This window comes from Ambystoma mexicanum, chromosome 5q (genome assembly GCF_040938575.1).
Source record: "Ambystoma mexicanum isolate Mex_15411 chromosome 5q, UKY_AmexF1_1, whole genome shotgun sequence".
Lineage (NCBI taxonomy): Eukaryota > Metazoa > Chordata > Amphibia > Caudata > Ambystomatidae > Ambystoma > Ambystoma mexicanum.
The window spans coordinates 278,044,522-278,060,157 of record NC_090933.1 but is presented as its reverse complement, the minus strand read 5'-3'; the positions used below and the strand labels follow the sequence as shown (position 1 = coordinate 278,060,157).

Sequence of the window (15,636 nt, the reverse complement as noted above, 5' to 3'; positions counted from 1 at the left end):
ATACGCCTGAGGGGAAGAGCGAAAGATTCTAGGTGTGCGAATGGGGACAGAATACTGGGGGACAGGGCCTCTGAGAAAGGGGGGAGTTGGGATACTCATTAGGAAAGGATTAGACTTCACGGTCACCAAGATATGGGCAGACGTAGAGGGACGTGCCTTGATTGTGGTGGGCTCTATAAAGAAGGTGTGCATTACATTTGCCACAGTGTACTCCCCCAACTCGGAACAATCCCGGTTTCTTGCTAAAACAATTCCCAAAATTATGCTAGAAGCAACAGGTCATGTCCTCCTTGGAGGGAACTTTAACTTATGGGCTGACCCCAGTCTCAACAGGAAATCGGGTAACTCAGACGCAAGAGAACCAGCTGATGGGGGCCGTACTGAGGTTGCAGATATGTTGATGGTATACAGGCTACGAGACACATGGCGGGGGCTCCACCCTGACAAAACGGGTTACACCTTTTATTCTGCCTCCCCCACGATACATTCACTAGGATCAACTACATCTATCTGTCTGAAGAACTAAATAATGTTACAATGAGATCTGAGAATGTCCCGGTCTCACGGTCCGACCATGACATGGTCGCGGTCGACATGCACTGGGACAATTTACCCACGAAAGGGGGTCGATGGCGGTGCAACAAATCTCTCTGGAAAGACCCCGCCTTTAAGGAGCAGATGGAAAATTAGATCAATGAATATTTTAAGATAAAAAATACAGGGGAGGTCTCCAAACTGACGGTGGTTGAAAATAAACTGAGGAAGGTGATCTGCCTTCTGGACGGGGAAGTGAGCGGGGCTGGGGAAGGAAGGGTCGACAAGATTCTGGAAGCAAAACAAAAGAGGGAAGAGCTCTGACTCCTAGAAAACTGGCAAATAGCCCGTAAACTGCAACTTCTGAGAAAAAAGGGGACAAGGCGGATGCACTGTTGGCTGCCAGATTAAGGGAACAACGGGCGGAACGTAGAGTTTTGGAAACAGAGAAAGGGGGGGAGCCCCCAAAGGTCAACGAACAGAGATATGCCAGAAGCTTTCACCGCTTTTTTATGAGACTTTGTACCAATCAGAAGTAGATCCCGATCAGATGGGAACGGAAGGTTACTTGGCCTCTGTTGAAATGCCGAAACTCTCTCACGATGAATCCCTTAACTTGGAGGCACCGATAACAGAAGAGGAAATCTGAAATGTACTCAAGAAGCTGCTGCTTGGGAAAGCTCCTGGGGAAATTGGCTACACCGCCGGATTTTATAAATCCTTCCTCTGCCCCCTTCTCCCTTTCATGGTAGAACTCTTTAACGAGATCCTTGGTATTGGGAGAGCCCCAGATTCCTTTGTCCGAGCCCTGGTCTCGGTAATTCCTAAAGGAGGAAGGGACCCCAAGCAGTGGTGTTCTTACCGTCCCATATCTTTATTGAATGTGGTCGCTAAGATTTACACCAGAGTTCTCGCCGCCAGGCTGGAAACTCTCATGCCTCGCCTGATTCACGCCGATCGGTTTTATACTGGGCAGACAGTATACAGGAATTTAGATGCAGGCGGTGTATAGATCACCCAAAGCCTCGGTCTTCGTGAATGGGGAATACTTCCGGTGGTTTGAGCTGGGTAGGGAACACGACATGGGTGTCCCCTCTCAGCAAAACTCTTTCCACTCTCAATAGAGCCCCCTTGCCCAGAAATTGAGGCAAGATCATCAGGTAGAAGGACTCCAATGGGAGGGATTGAATATAAGGTGGCTCTATATGCCGATGACTTGCTCCTACACATTTCAAACCCAACGTCTTCCATTCCTAGAGCAGTCCAATTAATTGAAGACTATGGGGAACTCTCGGGCTTCAAAATAAACAAAGCTAAGTCGATTCTGTTCCCCTTGCACAAAAACACACCGGCAGACATAGAAAGACTCTCCCCACTGGGGCTCATGGTGGAAAATGTCAAGCTGAAGTATTTGGGAATATACGTCACAAGGGACATATATAAACTCTACGAAGCCAATTTCCCCCCCCCCCTTCTCTTGAGATTCCACGCTGACCTGGCGGGAGAAACTCACAATATCATGGTTGGGACGGCTCAATGCGGTTAAAATGGTATGCCTCCCCCGATTCCTTTACCCGTTCCAGTTGCTCCCCATTTATTACCCAAAGACAAGGGTGGAGCGGGACTGCCAGACCTCAGGAAATATTATGAAGCTGCCCAATTATGAATTCTGATTCCCCATTTGAGGAATCATAAAGAACCCCAATGGATTGCATTAGACAATCATTATTTGGCCGCAGCGACTGTCTCCGAGTGGCTTTGGGTAATGAGAAACAAATTGTTACGGAGACAAAGGGACCACCCGATACTGGGGACTATGTGGGAGATATGGAGGGAAATGAGTGACATGCAAAAGATCACTTTGTGGCCCGCCCCCCCCTGAGCCATCTATGGGCCCCGGGTATTAGAGAAGATATTCCCAACTTGGAAAGATTCCAACCCTGGTTTGAGGGGGGCTGGAGAGGGTTGGTCAGTTGTGGAGACGGCTCCTTCATAACAATCTCAGAATTGGAGGAAGTCTTGAGGCTAGGCCCCTTGCTGTTTTCCAATTCCTGCAGCTCAAGGGTACTCTGACGAGGGATAAGTGGAAAGATAGCATAAGTAGAGATCTTACCCTGTTCGAGAAGTTGCTGAACTCCAGAACGGAAACTAAGGGATTGATATCCGCCATGTATAGGGAACTGATCGAGGTTGGGAGGGGATCCACCTTGCACTTGAAGAACAGATGGGAGAGAGATCTTGGAGATGAAATTGACCTGGACATGTGGTGGAAAATGTGCAGGGCCGCTTCCCTGGTCTCAATATCCAGTCAATATAAGGTCCATGCAATCAAATTATGACACAGGTGGCAATATGATCCGAACCGGCTCTCCCAGATGTTCCAGTCAATAAGCCCGCTGTGTTGGCATGAATGGGGAGAAAAGTCAGACTACTGGCACATGTGGTGGGACTGCCCCCGGATCAGGTTTTACAGGGACGAGATCCTGGGGTGGATCAAAGATCCCGATGGTATTCAGAGATCCGCAGACCACTTCCTTATTCTATTTGGTTTCGAAAAGTGTGAAGAGGAATTGAAAAGGATTAAGGGCCTGGCAGCCCACCTCTTGTTAGTGGCACGCGCCGCATTGGTAATGAAGTGGAAATCTCGGAATTTCCAGAGTAAGGGTGAATGGGTCAATGTTGCCTTGAATATATGTGTAATGGAAAAAATCCCTGCGTCCTTACATGGAAAATCCATGCACTGTGACCTGCTTTGGGGCGACTTTGTGAGTAAACATATGTCTGAGAATATGTGTTGACTGTCAGAGAAAGGAGTAGATAACCTTACCCACTCAACTAGTAAAAAATGCTATATGGGCCAATGAAAGGGACGCGTATCATGGCCAAGAAAAGGATCCAAGGAGGCAATCAAGCTTCTTGTTGTTCCTAAAGAACTGTCATTGTGCACTAATCACTACCCTTAGTGACACGTACACTCTTGATTGAAAGAGGAAACACTGTTCCGTGGGGTGTGGGGGTGGGAGGGGAAATCTACCATGCATGCATTATGCATAAACCGTTGGGGAAAGTTTTGGTTGTATTCTTTCAATTTGATAACTCCCTAATACTGTTATGCAATATACTTTTGCCTGTTTTGAAAATCTTAATAAACTTAAATTTAAAAAAAGCAACCCAGACCATGGGTAGAAAATCTTGCATAAAATCTTCACTGATGTAACAACGACTCGACTTATTCTACCACCATCCTGGCAAAAGTCAGTCATTATTCTGATTTTCAAGCAGGGCAATCGACAACTACCTGGCAATTATCGTCCAATTGCATTGCTAGATGCACCGGCCAAACTCTTCACTCGCCATATGCAAAGGGATTATTCACTGGGTGAATAATAACAACCTCAACAATCCTCGGGCCCGGGAACTGCCATTCATTTAACCACCATAATGGCCATTCAGAGACAATCACGAACGTCCAATCAACCAATTTACATGGCATATATAGACTTTAAAGCAGCCTTGGACTTCATCTCAAAATGTAAATTAATTACTAAATTAGTCGAAGCAGGATGGCCTTGTTACATTCAAATACAACTGTTAGAATAAGACTAAGTCAAGAAGGCCTTGTGACCGATCCAATCAACACCCATCAGGGACTTAAACAAGGCTGTGCATTAGCATCAATATTATTCAACTTTCTTATACAGGATATGAGAAAATCTCTAAAATCCGTGATATCTGATCCTACGCGCATTGGTGCATCAATTGCCTGGCTCCTTTACGCAGATAACCTTGTGCTCCTTTCAAAAACACCAAAAGGTCTGCAAAACCGGTTATCTGCACTAGGAGCATATGTCAACCAGAATAATTTGGAAATCAATGTAGACAAAAGCAAAATCCTACACTCTACATTGAAAAGATCCTCTACGAAATGGCTGCTGAATGGAACAACGATTGAAATTGTCAATGAGTACAAATATCTAGGAGTCAACATCAATATTTATCAACTAGATCAGCCATACTTGTACTGCCAGTGCTCAAAAATAATGTCTTCCTCTTCACAAGCCAAAATCATGAATGCAAGATATGGAACATTTTCATGTTCTCCGTTAATAACGTTCTACACACAAAAATTGACTCCGATTGCATTGTATAGCTCAGAAACCAAATCACTCTCTGAAGAATCTCACTGGACCAAGTTGGAGGGCCTTTATTGGAAGTGTGTCCTGACCTTGCCCAAATCCCAGCCCATGGCTCCAATTAGATATGAGCTTGGACTCCCCTAGCTATTTGCAATGCACAACTGGAAAACCTGTTCATTACACAGAACATGTTTGCAACAGGAGGATTCAAACTCTCTACTTACCACACTAGCAAAGTATATGACTACTTCATATCACCAATTCCCAAGATAATGGAGAAAACAAATCACTTTACTCCGGTTGACAGCTGATATCTCAGAAGATTTACTATTGACCAATCCCACAAGAGCTAAACAGAAATTGCTCCAACAGGACTGGATTCATACTGTTGATACATGCAAAAAATATAAATCATACATTGACAATCTATTTTCTGCTAAACCACTGCGACAGACAGAACCCTACTTGTTAATATGTCCCAGTCCACTTCACAGAAGAACAAGTTACTTTCTTACTTGGTAACGTTCTTTCGATGGGATAGTCCGACGACGTATTCCATATCTATGACAGGTAATGTCCACAGCTGTGCTGCTTCGAAAAATCTTTGGCGTCTGCGTCCTGCGTCGATGACATTGATACACCGTCCCCGAGGACCTCCTCCGACGGCCGACGTCACCCGATGTGATAAGTAGGACGCACGACGCCCATAGCCTCAGTTATAGTTTTTTCCCAGAACGTGTGCCACCAGTCTTCTGCCAGTCAGACACACAAGGCCTTGCGGAACGCAAGCTGCAATCGCAAAAGAAATTCTGCAGCGGGGAAGGCAGGGAGGGAGCGATATGGAATACGTCGTCGGACCATCCCATCGACAGAACGTTACCAGGTAAGAAAGTAACTTGTTCTTCGAGGGGATTGGGTCCTCCGACGTATTCCATATCTATGACAGACTTCCGAAAGCAGTACCAAGCAAGGAGGTGGGAAAGAATTTAGAATACAAATTTAGCATGCCCAATCAAATTGCGGAATAGAGAACTGCCTTGCCAAAGGCCAGATCTTGCCCTCTGATGGAATCGAGGGAATAGTGACGTACAAAAGTATGTACTGAGCCCAGGTGGCTGCATCACAGATGTGACAAATGGGAACTCCCCTCTGCAGAGCAGTAGGCGAAGCCACTCCCCTGGTAGAATGGGCCCGCAAGCCAGCCAGAGGGTCCTTACCCGCCAAGCGGTAACACTCAGAGATAGCTAAAATAATCCAACGAGACAAAGTCTGTTTCGTCACAGCTTGTCCCAAACGCTTTCCAGCGTAACCAATGAAAAGTTGATCGTCCACTCTGACCCGGGACATGCGCGAAATATAAAAGCTCAACGCTCTCCTAGGATGAAGCCTATGGAGCCTCTCCACTTCCTTACCAGGATGTGGAGGAGGATAGAACGCCGGAAGAACAACCTTCTGGCTCAAATGAAATTCCGAAACCACCTTCGGAAGAAAAGAAGGACAAACTCTGAGGACAACCCTGTCCTTATGAAACATAGTGAAGGGTGGCTTAAATTTAAGTGCCTGTAACTCACTCACTCTGCGAGCGGAAGTAACCGCAACCAAAAACACAGTTTTCAGAGTTAACAGCCTCAAAGGGCAAGAATGTAACGGCTCAAACGGAGCACCCATAAGAAACTTAAGAACAAGGTTCAAATCCCAACCTGGCACCAGAAAAGGTGACGGAGTGTTAGGCAGAAACCTGTGCAGTTCCCTTTGGGAACACTGCAAAAGATTTAGGACTACAGGTGTTAGCAGTAAACCCACTTGGTAGCAGTCTGTACCACCCAGATTTACCTGGTAGCTGTGGCTGAGCAGTCAGACTTCTCTCAAGAAGAGTTAGGCAGTATGCAAAGTATACACAATAGGCACTCAGACACAATAGCACAAGCAAACACTGACCAGAGCTTTGGTATCAAAGTATATAATTATTAATTTAAAAACACACTGTTTGAAACACTCCAGCACTCTTTTTGTAAAATATTCTAAACACAGTTACTATTGTAATATATACAACCCTTATTCCTTATCAGACAGGTCTTAGTTAACACCACTTATTTCCAGACAGAGGTGAGCGCTTAACTATAGATGGCACTCCAATAAGTTCATGAAGAAGGGAGGGAAAAAGACAGAATATGTGAAGATACACCACTCTAAGATTTAGGAACACTTTTAGCAAGGCAGAAGAGCAAAAAGTCACTTGTGAGCCAAAGTCCATAGGCTGGGCCCACTCTTAGAGAGAGCAGAGCACAAATGAGCCCAAGATCAGTTACCCTAGGCTTTGAAAGTCTTGCAGAGAGTTTGAAAAGAGTTTAGGGAGGCTCAGAAAAGTTTAGCCAGGGTGTCCCAGGCTAACCCAGGTTCGAAAGCCGGGGGCTAAATCTACCCCGTACAGTCGGTGGCAAGGGAAGCCAGGCGGAACACGGTACCTTAAGTGGGAAGGATCCTCCAGCGGTTGCAGTTGTTCCTGGCAGCGGGTGCAAGTCTCGGCGTCGTCCATGGGAAGAGAAGATCTCGACTTGGAGGAAAGATGAAGGTCGTTGCACTGCCAGGGAAGAAAGCAGCCGAGGAGTTTTCCGGTTAAAGGTATTACCCTTTATTTCGCGGTCGTGGTAAAACGTGGTATTCCGGCTGCCGGGGTGCTTGGCACAGGCAAGGCGGCCACGAGATGCGTCGGGAAGGCGAAAAGACGGTGAAACTGGTTCTCCCCACCAGTAAAAGGAAGAAGACTCTCCGACGGGAGATCTCCTCTGTCGTTGGGAAAGGTGGTGAGACGGTTCAGCAGGGCTCCACCGGTGGTGTCGTCGTAGCAGGTCGGCTCAGCTTCTCCCTCGTCGGATTCTTAGGTCCTGTGGCGACTTCTGAAGTTCCAGTCCCCAAAGCCCTGCTTTTATGCGGAAAACCCCCATTCACTCAGCATAGCTGTCACTCAAACATGCTAAGTGGTGAGCCGGCCGGCTCACCACTTGGGCCAATCAGGACGGAGTGCGACTTGAGTTGCCTAGGCAACTCAGTCCAGGGTGCCTAAAACCCCCTCCACCGCTCCTAAGTACCCCAGACAGAGTGGCACCACTTTGGAGGGCTTCTGTGGAGAAGCCCGCCAAAAACTGGAACAAAGGGCCCGACTTGGGTTGGAGTCACAGAAGAGAACACAAACGCCATTTTAGAACAGAGTTTTGGCAAAAAATACCAACCGGAGAATTAATAATAAATAAATAAACCGGCGGTATGTTCGAGGCTATCGTAATTAAATAAATAAAGATAGTAGCCTCGAACAATGGGAAAATCCCATAGAGAAATATTCGCGGTTGAAAAAAAAAGTAGTATCCACTGCCACCAGCCAAAACTCGATCAGGGGGGATGGAGACGTGCCCCCTCGACTAACAGACCCCGGGGCAATCGAATTGCCCCAGCCAGTACGCCCACAATAGGATGGTTTGTACTGGTTCTGTTCAGAATTCAAGACTAGTAAAGTCAATGGTGACTTTACATGCCCTGGGAGACGGTAGCCAGTCCCAGGGTATGGAGTCTATACTGGGGGGTCACTATGACACCCCTGTGTTACTGCACTGAGGGTGCTGTGTAACACACATCACAAAACATATGGAGCCCTATGGAGTAAAAGACCCCATAGCCCATTAAACACATCTAGAGTCCAAGGAATACACCCAAATCATGTCCAAGAGTGAGGGTAAAAAGAGTCTCACTCTTGGCAGGAGAAAAAAATAAACCCCAAAAATCCAGCAAAGCTGCTGGGGGACTCACGAGGTTAGAAAATTCAGCCTAAACAGAGAATTCTCCCTAACACGGAGGGAACACGAGTGAGCCCTTTCAAAAACTGCAAAATTAAAGGAATTTTAAAATAGGAACACTCTTCAGACGAGCGCTTAAATATGGACAGCGCCGCCAGGTAACCTTTAATGGTCCCCACTTGCAAGCCCCTGTGGGCCAAAGAAAGCAAAAAAGACAAAACCATGGGAATGTCACATTCAAAAGGATTCACATTCTGAACTCTGCACCAGTCGCAGAACTTTCTCCAACGGCAACGGTACAGAGACTTAGTTGCCGGCCGCCTGGCCGAGAGCTACACCTCCATCACGTCTTCAGGGAGGTCCCAATCCTTATACCTCAACCTTTCAGAAGCCAAGCGTGAAGATTGAGGGATCTGACCTCTGGATGGAGAACCTGACCACCCTCCGGTGAGAGCAGATCGTCTCGGTAGGGAAGACGACGTGGAGGGCAGATGGACAAGTGTAGAAGGTCCGGGTACCACGTCCTCAGGGCCCACACCGGAGCAACGAGGATCATCCGGGAACCGAACCTCCGTAACCTCCGCAGCACTTGTGGGATGACGGGGACTGGAGGAAACGCGTACAGCAGTGGGAATGACCACTCCACCACAAACGTGTCTTCTAAGGCTCCTTTTGGAGGAAATTCCCGCAAGCAAAAACCTCTCGCACTTCCGGTTGACACTGGAGGCAAAGAGATCCACTTGAGGGGTCCCCCAAAGGGCGAAGATCTCCAGGAGAATCTCCTGAGCCAGCTCCCACTCGTGGGAGATCGAGCTCTGCCTGCTCAGAGCGTCCGCCGTCTCGTTGTTGTCTCCGGCCAGATGAACAGCCGAGATCGACACTTCCTGCTGGATGGCCCAGAATTCGAGCTGCATCGCCTCCCTGCACAGCGGAAGTGACCCTGCCCCCCCCCCCTTTTTGTTGAGGTAGTGCATGGCCACCGTGTTGTCCGTTAGAATCAGGACACTCTTTCTGCACACAGTCGGCAGAAAAGCCTTCAGGGCTAGCCTGACGGCCCTCCGCTCCAACAGATTGATATGGAGTCTGGACTCCGACAGAGACCAACGACCGCTGACTGTCAACTCGTTGGCATGAGCTCCCCATCCCGTGAGGGATGCGTCCGTCACGATCGTCACCTCTGGCCAGGGTAGCCAAAATGGGGCCCCCCTTCATCAGATTGCCCTTGACGGCCCACCACAGAAGGTCCCGGGACACCGAGGGCGGCACCTGAACAGGGTCCGACAGCCTACCGGAAGACTGAGACCACTGGAGCTTGAGTGCCCACTGCAAAGATCGCATCCACAGATGAGCCTCTGACACCAGAGGAATGCAGGATGCCATGAGGCCGAGCAGTCTCAAGAACTCGGACGCTGGGAGATTCTGGGCAAACTGAAACTTGTGCACCATCTGCTGAATGTGAAGAGCCCTCACCTGAGGAGGAAAACACTGCCCCAGGGACATGTCGAGCACTGCTCCAATGTACTGGAGCCGCTGCGTTGGTGTCAAATGGGACTTCTTTAAATTGAGGGAGAAGCCCAGCCTGTGAAGGGAGTGGCAAGTGACGGACAGATGATCCAGGACTTGCTCAGGAGAGCTCCCCCTGATCAACCAATCGTCCAGGTAGGGGTAGACTGAATCCCCCCTTTCCTGAGATGCGCTGCCACCACCACCATGAGCTTGGTGAAAACCCTAGGGGTGGAGGTGGTCAATCCGAACGGCAGGACCCAAAACTGAAAGTGCGAGTCGCCAACCGCGAACCTCAGGTACTTCTTGTGCTTGGGATGGATCGGCACATGGAAGTAAGCATCTTTGAGGTCGAGAGACACCAACCAGTCCTCAAGGTGAAGGGCCTGGAGGACTTGACAAAGAGTCACCATCTTGAACTTGTCCTTCTTGAGGAGTTTGTTCAAACCGCACAAGTCATGACGGGTCTCAATCCCCCATCTTTCTTCGATATCAAAAAATAAGGGGAATACCATCCCTTGTTCCTCTCCGCTAAAGGCACCAGTTCTATGGCGCCTTTCTCCAGCAGGGCTTGAATTTCCTGCGCAAGGAGCGGATCCGCACTCTTCAAAGAGAGGCTCCCTGGTGGATTGTCGTGAGGCCTCTGCCGAAAAGGAAGACAGTAGCCGTGGGTTATGATCTCCAGAACCCACACATCCGAAGTAATGGCTTGCCACTCTACAAGATGCTGCGCCAGTCTTCCCCCAACCGGCGAACCATGGGACCTGGCCTCATGACTGAGTGGTAGCGGCTGCGGCGTTGCCCGAGAGCAAAGAGGCAACTGCCCGGGCAGCATTGGCACCTCGAGTAATTTTATTTCCACCTCTGGAACTCTTATGATGACCTCTTTGACTGCTAGCTTCCCTCGCTTTACTAAAGGACGAGTAATAGCGAAAGGAACCTCTCCTCCATTGCTGTCCCCTAGGACGAAAAGGCGGAGGTTGGCGAACTGCAGCGCCCAACGACTTTGCTGCAGCTTTGGAGGTCTGCAACCTCTCAAGGCTCTCGTCAGCCTTGCTGCCAAAAAAGTGTTCATTGTCAAAGGGCATGCTGAGGAGCCGGGACTGCACATCAGGAGCGAACCCAGACTTCCGCAACCACGCAAACCTGCGCATTACGGTGCTCGACGCCATGGACCGGCTGACACAATCCGCCAAGTCCAAACCCGACTGAACGGCCTCACACATGGCATCCTTGCCATCCTGAACCATAGCAAGGAAACCATCCCATTCGTCCCCTTCGGGAATATGTTCAGCCGCTAATGCAACACAGTTCCACAGAGTGTGTGTGAAACGAGACAAGGCACATATGGAGTTGGCCGCCTGAAGCGCCATACCCCCCGAAGAAAACACTTTCTTCGCCCAGCCGTCAAAACGTTTGTCGTCCCTATCCGGAGGGATGGTAGGATACGACGCCTGCTTTGCCGGGGCCGTAGCCGCCTGCACCACCAAACTCTCCGGAGTGGGGTGCCTAGACAAGTAGCAGGGGTCGCTACTGGATGGACGGTATTTTCGCGACAAAGACTTGCCCACTGCCGGGAGACTCTCCGGAGCAGTCCAAGCCGCCGCCACCCTTCTCTGCAGAGCAATATGAAAAGGCAAAACCGGGTCAGTGGGGGGACCGAGATCAAGGATGTCCGTGAGATCATCCTGAACAAACTCCCCTGGGGGAGCTGACCAACCCAAGTACTCGGTGACCCGAGACATAAGGCGCCGATATGAAGAATCGGCATGAGTGCCAGGCTCCGGCCGACAAAACTCCACCTCCGGAGAGGTGTCCAGTCCACTGGCATCATGCAGCGACTGCCGCAGGTCATCAAACTGGCTATGGCCCGAGATAAGATCATCTGGAACCGTAACCAGGCCGCCATCAGAGCCTTCATCACCCTCTGAAATGTACTCCAGGCGGGGAGAGGAAGACCTCTGGGGACCAAAGCAGTGCCTGACCTTAGCCAGAGCCTTTCTAGGGGCAAACCCTGTGCTACGGGGCCCCTCCGACACCACCGCCTCGAAAGCCGTCGAGGGTGCCGAGCGAGTTGGCGTCGAGCGAATCGGCGTCAAGCGAATCGGCGTCGACGTCAGCTGCAGCGCCTCCAGCATCGACGGCGTTGACACAGGCCTCGAAGCCGGAGCTCCGAGCGTGTCTCTCGACGACCTAGGCGCCGACAACTCCCTCAGAGGCAGAGCCTCAAGAGAAATCGTCGACGACCTCGGCGCCACAGGCGTCGACGTCTTCTTCGAAGACGGCACAGGATCACGCGGTCTCAAGCGTGTCCAGGTCCGGGAACTGGAACGGGCATGGCGAGACCGGCTACCCTTGTCCGAGCGGGACCTCTCCCACGAGCCGTGCCGACCACCCGAGCCCGAAGGCGTACGAGCGGTGTCTCTCGACCGGTGCCGACCGACCCCACTCGGAGGCGCGGACGGACCGGTGCCCTGCGATTCAAGAATCGTTAGCATCTGTAGCATCTGCTTCCCGAAGGAAGCCCATTCCTCCGGTGTCGCTTGCATGGAGGGATAAGCGACCCGCCGACGGGCAGAGTCCTCGGAAGAGGATGGGGAAGGCGACCTATGCCGACGCTTCCGGGAATGCCTCGAAGAGGCGGAGGAGTGGCGAGACCGACTCCTGGAAGGAGACCCACTGGACTTCTGACGATGACGCGGAGAGTCGCCCCTCGAGTCATCCGTCGAAAGCCCCGCAGACCTCGACTTCCGGGGCTTAGACACCCTGCCTACCGACAGCTTCTTCTTGCGTTCCCGCAAGGCCTTTGCCGTGAGCGACTGGCCGTCGACACAGTCGTCCGTATCGTGGGCCTCCCCGAGGCACCAGAGGCAGGCGTCGTACGAGTCCGTGACCGACATCTTGGACCCACAGTCCCCGCAATTCTTGAAGCCCGGACGCGGGGTTGAAGACGAAAAAGACATCGCCACGAACAGGTCTTCACAACAAACCGAACATGTTCAACGAACCGAGAATTGAAAACAGCAAACTCCAACGAGTCGAGGTGTACCGAGAATCACGAAGCGAACATGTTCGCGAAAAAAACGGAACTGAGGCTATGGGCGTTGTGCGTCCTACTTATCACATCGGGTGATGTCGGCCTTCGGAGGAGGTCCTCAGGGACGGCGTATCGACGTCATCGACGCAGGAGCCAAAGATTTTCCGAAGCAGCACAGCTGTGGACATTACCTGTCATAGATATGGAATACGTCGGAGGACCCAATCCCCACGAAATGTTTTTTTGTGCTTTCGTCTGAACATATGCAATACCAAAGAAGTTCTAGCAAGGTGACGCTTAATTGACAAAACTGACAATATATGCAGATTTCACTGCCAACTACAGCAAGAAGAAAGGCTACAACATCTGTTGACTGAATGCACAAGCCTAATTGAGCAGCGAATTAAGCATCAATATCCGCACATTTAAGACTTTCGAATAATGATGCCTAAAATTCTATGGCAAAAATGATTTCAAACACAATTGCCAGCGATTCAAGATGCAATTGCAAAATGTATTATAGCGCTCAACCTCGACCAGTTGGAATGTCAATAAGAGAATAAACTTTGATACTGTCCGATTGGACACAAAAATGAACATCAACATTAGTGAAGTGGTCAAGCTGCATGCCAATACCTTCCCTTGTTCCTTGATGGACACTCAAACAAAGCCTAAATGAACAACACATCTGGGTGTAGAACACCCTCAACTTGCTTATTTGATGTCATGTATAACACTGTTTCTTTTTGCCTCTTCCTTCTTTACGATCTTTCTGCTTTGTTGTTTAACTGCATTATTAATCACTTAAGTTGCAATTGTCAGTTATTTCAAACAAGTTGTATTATTTTGTTTTCATTTACATGAATTGTTGGAAGGAATTGTTTGTCTAAAGATAAATATATTGGAAGATTGATGAACTCAATCATAACAATAATAAAAAAGATAAGGACATATGTTGAGCAGTGAAGAGAAAGCAATCACTTTGGAAAACGTTGGAAAGACTCTGGGGAAAGGGAAGCAACCCCTTGAATCTTGCGGAACTTTTGTTTTCATTTCTACACCTTTTTGGCACGTTTGTTCTGAACTGCAAAGATGGACTGCAGGTTGGCAGCCAAAAGACATTTCCCTTGTCACATTATATTAGGTTTAGCTTCTGAGGGATAGGTTAGGATCTGGATACAGGTTGGAAAACTTTACTTTGGACATTCTGACAGTTTCATTAGCTAGTTTTGTTGAGGCAGGTAAACCCCTCCTATAGGTAGGGCAAGTTATAATTTCCTCCAATCCCTCCCCAAACATTTTTGTAGTTAATAAAAGTCTTTGCCAATCAACATGACACCCATGTCTCTGCTTCTTACTACTAGACCCTCACAGAGCCCATCAGCAGACAACAGAGTGACTCCCACTAGTGTGCCCCAATTTCCGGGTTAATCCATTAAAAGTTTGAATACCCTGGCCACCAGGGGGCGCACAGACAGGCATACTCTGCGCGTGAGCTCTGCTACCACGGCCCCTAAAGTGGACTGAGCCCCCACTTAAGGCCCCCCCACGGTAAAAACTAACGTGCTGCTGTTGGAAGGCCCCCCCGCATATGTTGAAAATCGGACCAAAAACGGTGAAAGACTTGTTCAGAAATCGCTCTGTGAAGACACAGCCCGATCAACACACGCATACTAGGAAGTCTGGCGGGGCCCTCACGAAGTAAAGCATGGCGAACAGCGAAGAACCCAAAGAAGGCCCGCAACTCGGAACCTTGAAGAGGAGGGCACTGCCTGCGGAGAACTTGCGGCTCTCCACCACGGACAACCAGTGAGCAGGGAGCTGGTGACGAGAGGGACTCGAAGGTGTGTGATACGCTGTGCGCGGCCACACTCCTGTGAACCTGGCCCCTCAGCGCCGCAGAGAGTTTGAACAGCCCGCCGGCCAGATTTCCCAGACCCCCCAAGCCCCAACGAAACTGGAAACGTGAGGCGCAGGTGACCTGCCAAAATAAATATAAAAGACTGCATAAGCCCCTGGTGCCCCCGTCAGATTACCCGCCCTGCTGCAACCTGAGGAAAAGAGCACTACGTGCTACGGTCGCCGTAGTGAAGAGGACGCCTGCAGCGGGTGATACGCCGCACTTCACCGCAGCGACTACACTGGAGATGCGCAGTAACTAAGGACCTGTCCACCCCCAGCCCTGGTGAAGGCAGGGACACACACTATTCAGCGGAGCAGCGTATAAAGCCCACAACAGAGACACAGCCTCTCCCCCACCAAGAGGCACCAGTGGACGTGGCTTCGCCAGCTGGGCAGAACCACAGGCATCTGCGCATAGAGAACCCACAACGTGAACCTAGAGTGGAAATTAGAGCTGTCCTTCGCCGAGCAGAGCCCCCCTAAGCAGGCGGAGAATCCCCGAACGGGGCAAACCCCCCCTCCCCCACACACACCCGGTCCTGCGCACACCCATCAGACCATACTGAGTCTCAGGAGGCCAATCACCAACAGTGAGCGCAGACGTTCCACCAGCAGGACATAGCCTAAAATCAGATCGAGAGGCTATAGCTGAAGAAACAGCCACTGCAAATCAGCAACCATACCATGCGCTGCATAGAATCGGTCATTCTCTCTCATCACTGGAGCCCAGACTACT

At 49.9% G+C, this 15,636-nt stretch overlaps 1 protein-coding gene across 1 annotated transcript in view; it reads right to left on the bottom strand.

Annotated features, from left to right (window-relative positions):
* RTTN (rotatin) overlaps positions 1 to 15,636 on the bottom strand; it is a 2,784,523-nt gene that overhangs the window by 327,556 nt on the left and 2,441,331 nt on the right. The window lies entirely within an intron of this gene.